This window comes from Notothenia rossii (assembly GCF_949606895.1).
Source record: "Notothenia rossii genome assembly, chromosome: 10".
NCBI lineage: Eukaryota > Metazoa > Chordata > Actinopteri > Perciformes > Nototheniidae > Notothenia > Notothenia rossii.
Window position 1 is genome coordinate 26,564,838 of NC_136908.1, and position 6,646 is coordinate 26,571,483.

The 6,646-nt window shown below is 44.8% G+C and overlaps 1 long non-coding RNA gene across 1 annotated transcript; it reads left to right on the plus strand.

The window, feature by feature from the left end:
- Window positions 1-914: 914 nt before the first annotated feature.
- LOC307022592 lies at window positions 915-2,923 on the plus strand. The gene is made up of 2 exons (XR_013803447.1): window positions 915-1,033; window positions 1,744-2,923. It is a non-coding gene; the product is annotated as an uncharacterized lncRNA (long non-coding RNA).
- The last annotated feature ends 3,723 nt before the right edge of the window (window positions 2,924-6,646 follow it).

The following is a 6,646-nucleotide window of genomic DNA, read 5'->3' on the forward strand; positions in this document are numbered from 1 at the left end:
CAAATGACACAACGAGATGTAAAAAGGAGATCACACATATAGTCGATATAAAACTGGCCGCTTCAATCTGAAGAGCAACTAAAACAAAACACGGGAGTGTACCTTGTTCTTGTGAACACTAATGTTATCCACAGCATACACACCTGTATACAGTACACCCGTTCTAGGTTCTGATTGGCTCTCTAGGTTGGCATTCTAGCTTCTGACTGGCTCTCCAGGTTGTCAATCACAGCCGTGGTTCATATTATGCTAGTCGACTCGTAACATCGCTAAACTTTTTTTCTTGAGGGTTTTCTCAGTCAACTAATGCTATTGATAACAGTAACATAAATTAACACAGCCCTGCACACTGCAGTCATTATATGCCGGGTCTGTGGTTCATCATCTTCTTTTTCATTCTCCTCCTTATTGACTGACATTAACCTTAAACATTGCACTCATATTACTCACCGAAACCTTGTAAAGCCGGTCCCGCATGCTGGCTCTTACAGAACCGACTAACTCCCCTTTCGTGTATGTAAAGCTCTCAACGTGCCCAGACTTGTAGTGATTTTCACCTCGTTTTATACTTTTATTCTCATTCTGAAAGAATGAGGTGAAATGTGCCAACGTGACGGTCATCTTTGTGTTGGTGACGCGTATTGTGCGGGACCAGAGACATGTAGTTCACTGAGCGGCTTAAGACAAAAAAATGTGTTACTTCACAGTTTTACGACACAATTCTTTTTTTTTTGCAAAATGTTCTTTTAAATTGACAAACATCATATGTGTCATTCGTGGCACAATTCAAACGGGATCAAAAGATACGTTTTCTTTCTCCATTGAATTCAATGTATAATTTTCCGCTTCCGGGGTCCCATGGAGGCTCCCGGAAGGGGAGGGACTTCGCCTCTCTATAGAATGTCGCCAGATGTCATGACTCAACTTATACTGCAACACCGGGCTGCAGCCACAGGTCTTCGCATGAAACGTGCTTGTTCTATCGTTTCCAGGCCAATGTTTTCCAAAGGAGAGTCTCGATTCGTGCCATGAGGTAAGCTGACGTTACATTTTTGTCCATGTCACGGTGAAATGTAAATAATGGGTAGTGACTGTATCGCCGTTATAGAGATGGCGCTGCTGAAAAGACCGCAACATAAGTAAAGATAATGAATACATCCTATTAAAACCTGTGTGGCTTATATGATAAGTCTTATTAGTACAAGCAGCATAACGTTTCACCATGTAACTAAAGATTGTAGTCAGGGAAATCAGTGTGACATATTGAACTAGTAATAACAAATCACCTCTGGCTGGCAGAGAACTCTCTGCTCCATAGCTTCTCTTGGACGTAAAATCACATTTTACATTTATATTCAATTTAATATTCCATCCCTCACATACTTTTGTATATATAATAACTTATATTTTGTTTTTCTTGTTATGCTGCTGCAACACAAACATTTCCCAAATTGGGATCAATACAGTAGTATCTTATCTTAATTAATTAAGAAATATAACTATTATAATTAGTGTAGCAGCTGACACCTATTTTCAATATGGATTAATCTACCATTTATTTCTTTAGTTCAATTTTCATCTATAAAAATTTCAAAATAGTGAAAATGTTCACGAGACTTATCAAAGTGCAAGGATATATCTTTAGATGTTTTGTTTTAGCCTATGTACTGTATGTCTTAATGCTCTTACAGTATATGTGACGGTGTGACTTCCATGAAACTATATTTTATATCTTCCCAACAGACGAGCTGACAGGAAACCTAACACTCTAACAACCACAACATTGCAAAGGCGAGTAAATGTAAATTAAAAACAATTCACAATTCTTTTATTTCTTCTTCTTTCTTGCAGTGAGGTGAAGCTGACCTTGCACTTGGTGCTAGTAAGGATGTTCCTCACGCAGGCTGAATGTTTCTCCTTCCTTACTGACAAAGAAGCCCTTGATTTGCAATGCTTCACTAATTGTCATTTCCCTGGCTCCGTAGGGACACTTTACCTCCAGCACAGCGGAAGACCCTACCAGACCATCTGGAGATGCCCCCAATAATCCTGATAGGGAGAGCCACAAATCTGACTCATGGACCTGCATCTGAGTTGCAGTGGTGAATTCAGAGGTTGGCTCTCTTGTCAGCGGGTTAAATTAGTTATTGGTTTCAACAGTCACATTAAAACAGTTACTAAATCAGCTTACTATCTATTACCTAAAGAACATATCTAGGATTAAAAGACTAATGTCACAGCAGGATTTGGAAAAACGTGTCCATGCTTTTATCTTCAGTAGACTGGACTACTGCAATGGTGTCTTCACAGGTCTCACTAAAAAATCGATTAGAAAGCTGCAGCTGATTCAGAACACCGCTGCTCGAGTCCTTACCAACACTAAGAAAGTGGATCACATCGCTCCAGTTCGGAAGTCTTTACACTGGCTTCCTGTGTGTCAAAGAATAGATTTCAAAATACTGCTGCTGTTTATAAAGCACTGAATGGTTTAGGACCAAAATGCATTTCTGACCTCCTGCTAAATGATGAACCATCCAGATCTCTCAGGTCTTCAGGGACTGGTCAGCTTTCTGTCCCCAGAGTCAGAACTAAACATGGTAAAGCAGCGTTCAGTTATTATGCTCCAAATATCTGGAACAAACTCCCGGAAACTCTTACTACTTTCAAATCCAGGCTGAAGACTTTTCTTTTTGTCGCTGCTTTTAATTGAACTATTCATATCTTAGACTGCACTGTAACTTTTATCCATGTATTTTTTCTTTCAATGTTTATTTTATTAGCTTTTCTTTTTAATGACTGATTTTAAATGCCATTTTCTTAATGTCTTTCATTTTTTGTAAAGCACTTTGAATTGCCTTTTGTTGAAAAGTGCTATATAAATAAACTTGCCTTGCCTAATAAAGATTTCATGTGACACATACAATTGATTTGTTGATGGGAATTAATGTGAATAAATTAACTCTAGGTTAACGGTACTCTTGCTATCACTACTCACCGACACTATAAACTTTGTCCCTCATGCTAGCCCTGACAACACCGGTAAGCACACCTTCATCTAGGCTGCACTGTAACGTGTCCTGAATTGTAGTGGTTCTCTCCTCTATCTACACTCTTCTTGTCATCTTTGTAAAACGATATCAGACTGGTAATTGACACAGCCATGACTTCTAGTTAAATTCAGTGTGGCTAAAATGAAAAGCTTTGTTAAAATATGCAAGCACGCGAAAGTCAAATTCAGCTTTATTGTCAAAAATTCTACATGTGTTATACATCCAGAAATATCGAAATATCGTTTCCCACAGTGTGACATGTATACATAAAACAAAAAGAACGGGCCTAGATAACCGGGGGTATACAGTTTAAAATGTTAATATATTTAAAGTGTTCAAAGTGCAGTTTCAGTGCAAGTCAGCTGAAACGATCTTAAGTTGGCGTGACGTTGAAGTCGTGCGACCCTGCTGCTGTACTGGCTTGTAGTTTGTTTATAGCATAGCGTTAGCATTTTGCTTTTGGCGACTAGATTTATGATTCAAAAATTATAAAAGTAGGGTTGACATGTGGAGATTATCCGGCTGAACAAAACGTGATCCCTCTCTTAAATGTGTGTCAACCACAGACCTTATTTCGAGCTATTTTCCAAAATCCTATGGAGAATTTGCATTGGTTTTTCGCGAAGGAACCGGAAGAAGTTTACTTCCGGGTTTTACGACGCGTCACTGTGGTTCTCTATTGCGGAACAGGCTAACAGGTGTGCAGGTGTGCGTCATATGCGAGGCCCCGCCTTAAATGGAGCACGATTTCCGCCAAAGATTTGGAAATTGTTCCGTGCGCAAAGCATTGTGGGGATTTTAAGACCGCAGAGTCTACACATAATAATAATAATAATAATAATAAATGGGATTTATATAGCGCTTTTCTAGACCCAAAGACGCTTTACATTATGAGTCAGGTCGACAAACAAAACAAGAACAAAAACACAAACAAAAACAAAAACAAAACAAAAACAGAAAAGCAGTCAGGAGGATGTTGGTTCAGAGGGGGGAGGGGCGGGTTTAAGGATAAGCAGAGTTGAAGAGGTGGGTTTTGAGACGGGACTGGAACAGGGTGAGGGAATCAGACTCACGGAGGGTCTTGGGGGAGGGAGTTCCAGAGCTTCGGGGCTGCCACAGAGAAGGCTCTGTCCCCGAAGCTCCGGAGTTTGGCCTTGGGGATTGAGAGCAAACCGGCTGAGGTGGATCTGAGGGACTGGGGTGGTTGGTAGAGGATGAGGAGGTCAGTGAGGTAGGGGGGGGCAGATGGTGGAGGGCTTTATAGGTGAGGACCAGGAGTTTGTAGTGAATGCGGTGTGAGACGGGAAGCCAGTGGAGTTCTTTGAGGACCGGGGTGATGTGATGCCATGATTTGGTGTGGGTGAGGAGTCTGGCGGCTGCGTTCTGGACACGCTGGAGTCTGTTGAGGGATGTTGTAATGATGCCGAATAGGAGTGAGTTGCAATAGTCAAGGCGGGAGGAGATGAAGGCGTGAATGAGTCGCTCAGCTGCGGGGCGGGTGAGAGAGGGACGGAGTTTGGCGATAATGCGGAGGTGGAAAAATGAGGTTTTTACAACTTGGCGGATGTGGGGGTCGAGGGAGAGGGTGGGGTCGAATATCACGCCAAGGTTGCGTGCCTGGGTGGAGGGGGAAACAGGGGTGCCATCGATGGTGAGTGTCAGGTTGGGGGTTTTGCTGAGGGTGGATTTGGAGCCGATGAGGAGGAGTTCAGTTTTATTGCTGTTGAGTTTGAGGAAGTTGTGCTGCATCCAGGATTTTATTGCAGTCAGACAGGATTCGATGTGTGTGAGAGGGGGGTTGTGGGGGGATTTGGTGCTGAGGTAGATCTGTGTGTCGTCAGCATAGCAGTGAAAGTCCAGGTTGTGATGGCGGAGAATCTGACCAAGGGGGAGGATGTAGATGATGAAGAGGAGGGGGCCGAGTACTGAACCTTGGGGAACACCTTGGGTGACTGAAGCTGTGGTAGAGGAGTGATTGTTGAGGGAGATGAAGTGGGATCTGTCGGAGAGGTAGGACTGGAGCCACCTGAGTGCAGTACCTTCGATACCGATATCCCGGAGTCGGGTAAGCAGGATGGTGTGGCTCACGGTATCGAAGGCTGCACTCAGGTCAAGGAGGATGAGGATGTTGAGGGAACCGGTGTCAGCAGAGGTGAGGAGGGAATTGAGGACTTTGATGAGTGCCGTTTCTGTGCTGTGGTGAGGACGAAAACCAGACTGAAGAGGTTCAAAAAGGTCATTTTTTTGGAGATGGCGGTGGAGTTGTTTGGAGATGATGCATTCTATTGTTTTAGAGAGAAAGGGGAGGTTGGAAATGGGGCGGTAATTACTGAGGGAGGAGGGATCCAGACCGGGTTTCTTGAGGATGGGAGTGACAGCAGCAGTTTTGAAGGCAGAGGGAACGGTTCCTTGGGACAGGGAGGAGTTGAAAAGGTTGACAATGTAGGGGCAAAGGACGGGGAGGCAGGACTTCAGAAGAGGGGTGGGTAGAGGGTCAAGCGAGCAGGTTGTGGGTTTTGAGGAGCTGATCAGTTGGAGTATTTCAGGGGGGGTAACCAGAGTGAACTGGGAGAGAATGCCGTGGGGAGGAGGGCTCGGGAGGTCAAGGGAGATGGAGGGAGGAATTGTGGCGGTGGATGTTGGGGGAGATGTTTGTGTGTCAGATGCAGCGGATAGGGAGTGATTAATGGCAGTGATTTTGTCAGAGAAAAACTGGAGGAATGAACTGCATGTGGAAGTGGAGGAAGAGAGGGTGTCAGCACGGGGTTTGAGGAGCTTGTTGACGGTGGAGAAGAGGGTCCTGGGGTTACGGGAGGGGTCGATGAAGATGGTGGAGAGGTAAGCAGATTTTGCGGCATTGAGGGCATCTCTGTAGGTAGTGAGATGGAGTTTGTAGGAATCATGGTGAACTGTGAGGGATGATTTCATGGTTAGGCGTTCAAGCTGGCGGCCGGTTTGCTTCAGTTTACGGAGTGCAGGGGTGAACCAGGGTGAGGAGGTTTTAAAAGTGAAATTTTTCCTTTTGAGGGGGGCCAAGCTATTGAGGGAGGCAAGTAGGGTTGAATTAAGGTGGTTGAGTTGATCATCGGGTGAGCTGAGGTTCGAGTCCAGGGGGAGAGTAGAGGATAGCAGGTCGGAGAGGTGCTGGGGATCAACAGAGCGTAGATTACGGAAAGTGATGTTCCTGGATGGGGGGGGGCGGCGGACGGGGGAGGCGGTGGTGAACTGTATGAGTTTGTGGTCAGAGAGGGGAAAGGGGCAGGGGTGGAGGTCGAGTACTGTGAGGTTGGTGGAGCAGACAAGGTCAAGGATGTGTCCTTTATCGTGGGTGGGGAAGGTGACATGTTGTTTAAATGAGAAATTGTCCAGAAGGGAGGAAAATTCAGAAGCGTGTTTGCAGGTGGTGGAGTCCATGTGGATGTTAAGGTCGCCGAGGAGTAACAGACATGGGGAGAGGGATGAAGCAATGGTTAGGAGTTCAGTGAGATCAGAGAGGAAGGAGGGGTGTGGTTTAGGGGGGCGGTAAATGAGGATAACTGTCAGTGAGGGAGGGGTTTTGAAGGCGAGAAATTCGAAGGATGGTACTGAGGGGAGGG